Here is a 3,755-nt window from a genome sequence, read left to right on the forward strand (position 1 = left end):
TACGTTTTTTTTTAAAAAAAAAGTTATCAAGCTCTTAAAAAATCACCCGATATATAGATACGTGTGTCGCCTCTGAGGCGAAGTTTACCAATATGGGTACTTTTTTTTTACATATTCGTTTGCGCATTTGTTTTGTTTTTTTTTTGCTAAAATTTTGAGTTTTTGCATAATTTTTATGGTTTTTAGAGATGGCTCCTCCTGATGTGCAGTTACTCAAATGGCTGGAGGAGATATCGCTTGATGGAAGTGAACTTGATGACGATTTGGGTGTAGATATCGATTCAGATTATAGTGTGGCTGATCCCACTTACGTCGATGATTTCGACGATGACATGCAGTATATTGATGTATCTAATGAAAATGATGTCAATATACAATCCACACCGACTCATGTTCATGAATTGGCTTGTGAGAACTGGATAATTACGCCATCGGCATCGATTAGAAGGGGTAAGAACAAATATATATGGTCTTCCGAACCGTCTTCGACAACAAAAGTATCGAACAGAACTCCTTCGAGAAACATAGTTCATATTATGCCAGGGCCAAAAGAAGGAGCAAAGGGTATAGTAGATCCCTTGAAGTGTTTTGAACTGTTTTTTACTACAGAATTGAGGGATGAAGTACTCTTACGCACTAATGAATATATTGACCAAGCAGCTACCAAGTATACACTTCAGAATACCACTACATCACAGGTAACGATAGAAGAGCTTCCTGTTCTTATCGGTATATTTATCATGAGTGGTGCGTTAAAAAATAATTACTTGTCAACTGTTGAACTGTTTGACCCTACTATTTGTGGATCCCAAAATTTAGCTGCAATGAGCTGTAAACGATTTGAGTTCCTTGTCAAGTGTCTACATTTCGATGATCGTAGCACTCGAGGCGACAGAAAAAAAACAGATAAGTTTGCGCCTATCCGATATATTTGGGAAATTTTTATCAAGCAGTGTAGAGATCTATATAAGCCAGGATCGTACGTGACAATAGATGAACAACTTTTGGCGTTCAGGGGACGTTGTCCAATCCGTATGTATGTATATTCCTAATAAATCGGCAAAATACGGAATAAAGATTGTTTTAGTATGTTATGTAAGATCGAAATATATGATTGATGGGTCACCGTATTTGGGAAAAAACGTAGGCACGATTATAAATGAATCATTGGGATCTTACTATTGTAAGCTGTTGACAAAGACTATACATGGAACGAATCGTATTTTAACTGCCGATAACTAGTTTACTTCCATTCCGCTAGCTGAGCAGTTGCTTCAACCACCATACAACCTTACTTTTATTGGAACAGTTCGGAATAATAAGCAAGAAATTCCTGCAGAGTTCAAACATAGTTCATCACGTAAAGTTGGGACATCTCGTTTTGGATTCCACGAAAAGCTCACTCTTGTCAGCTACAAGCCAAAGCCTCAAAAACTGTTCTTTTACTCTCTACGATGCACGACAAGCCTTCGGTTGACTCCGCTTCGGATAAGCCAGTAATAATTCAATCTTATAATGAAACAAAAGGTGCTGTGGATACTTTTGATCAAATGTGTGGCCACTCAAGCTGTAGCCGTAAAACCAAGCGTTGGCCACTTTGTATGTTCTATGGTATGTTGAATATGGCTTTACTCAACAGCTATGTAATTTATATATCCAATTGTGCAGTTTTAAAAATAAAGCCAATGTCAAGAATAGAATTCCTCAAAAACTAAGCAAGGACCTTTGTAGTGACTGGTGCGCCATTCGTTTAAGAGAAAGGGCACGTATGCAGAAAAGGGTTTTTGCAGCAATAAATGACGCGATTGGTGATAATACTGACGACGATACAGACGAACCAAGTATAAAAAAGGGCAAAAGATCAATGTGCGATTTTTGTCCTCCAAAATTGAAGCGTATGAGCGTATATTTCTGGGCAAAATGCAAGAAAACTTATTGCTTAGAGCACAGATCACCTAATTGTTGGCAATGTGATGTGAAAAAGTAGGTGGAAAACCCACAAACTTTATTTTGTCTTGCAGAATTTATTTTAAGTTTTAAGATTTATATTATTTTTTAATATGTTAATTGGATATAAGGTCTACAAGACACTGAAGCTTATTTTTTGATCTCAAACTGTTTTTTTAATTTTTTATATTTTTTTTGTAAAAGAACTATTCATACTAATAAAATATGTGATCTATAAATGTTGCCAATAATATATTTAAGATATTTAAAAAATGAATTGTTTTTTGTTTATTTTTATTGCCAAGCATGTAATATATACGTTTTTGTTTTTGTTTTAATAAATTTTTGGTTTGTTAAGGGTAAAATGTGGGTATTTTATAAAAGTCGCCACACAGGCGAAGATTACCATTAAAGAGCAAAAAAATATGTTTACCATTCTAGGGTTAAGTAAGTACATATAGTATGTGAAAATAAGTGTGCGTTTTTTGAAATTGGATTGCGCAGTCCAATATAAAACGAAAAAATAACTGCATACATATGTACATATGTATTTGATGCGTTTAAGGCGGTAAGGCGGCCTGCACAATCCAATATAATATGTGAAAACAAATGTTTGTTTTATATTTTAAATAATCATTATTATTTTCATTATATAATTTTTTTTTTCAGATTTTATCACTATTTTTATTAAGCTATTGCATAGCTTCTATCGCGGGCCTTGAGCGCGGGGACCGAATCCAGAAATTTCGTAACGAAAAAACCTCTCGCTCCACGAGACATGCATATGTACATATATTATTTCTTTGGCACATTTTTCTGTATGTTTACGAAAGCAAATGCGGGCCATATACATATGTACATACATTCATAATAACAAGTGTCGCACGCTTCTTTCGCATCTCCGTTGTCACGGTCAACCAATGGCCGAAACTTGCGTTTTGTCAAAGAGTCAAGTGCTGAACACATTGAGCACGACAGACTGCAAGCGACATGTGTCAAATATTAAAATACACACGTTCTTAGGGACACAGTTATGTAGTTGTGCAGCTGCCTCAATACCTGTGTCCCTAAGAACGTGTGTATTCTAATATCTGCCCTGCTCATTGGTTCAGCACTTGTGTGATGATAGAAAATCCAAACTGTGCCGAAAAAAAATAAACGAATGGCCGCCTATTGAACGCTTCCCTTGCCGCTGTAACAGCTTCGCCTACAAACTAGCGTAAATATGTATGCATATGTATGAGCTTGCATACATATCGACGCAGATTTTTGCGAGTCACGGAAAAATATTTTAGAATGGAGAAATATTATAAATCGACAACTCCGTTGTTGCCACTTTTCTGACTTCTTTCTGTGAAGAATCATCAGAAAGTTGTTCAATTTATGATTTTTAGCTTTTGCCATCGTCGCGAAAAGACGCTTGTAGGCAAAGGCATGCTCGGGGAGATGTTACGGCGTCTGTTTTTATGAATGAAGCTAGGTCGCTTGTAGAATTTGCGTCTGCGTTTATGAATGAAAACGTTTTTATTGTAAAATTTACAACAATTGGGCTTCGCCAATTCGGCTGCCAAATTGACTTTTGATGCTTCTGCTATTTGAGCAACAGTTGTTTTTGTAGAACAGTGCTTCAATTTTTTGTTGGTGGCATATTCACATGTGTACGCATATGTATGTATGCATGCTTATATTACCCCTGCAAAAAGCATTGGTCCTATAACACAAAATCAGTGGTATAAAGATAGATAGAAAAATCCACCTTTTATCTAGACCAATGTGACTAGATGGTGGCATGTAGTTTTGCATTGCCG

This window comes from Bactrocera neohumeralis, unplaced genomic scaffold (genome assembly GCF_024586455.1).
Source record: "Bactrocera neohumeralis isolate Rockhampton unplaced genomic scaffold, APGP_CSIRO_Bneo_wtdbg2-racon-allhic-juicebox.fasta_v2 cluster09, whole genome shotgun sequence".
NCBI classification, from domain to species: Eukaryota; Metazoa; Arthropoda; class Insecta; order Diptera; family Tephritidae; genus Bactrocera; species Bactrocera neohumeralis.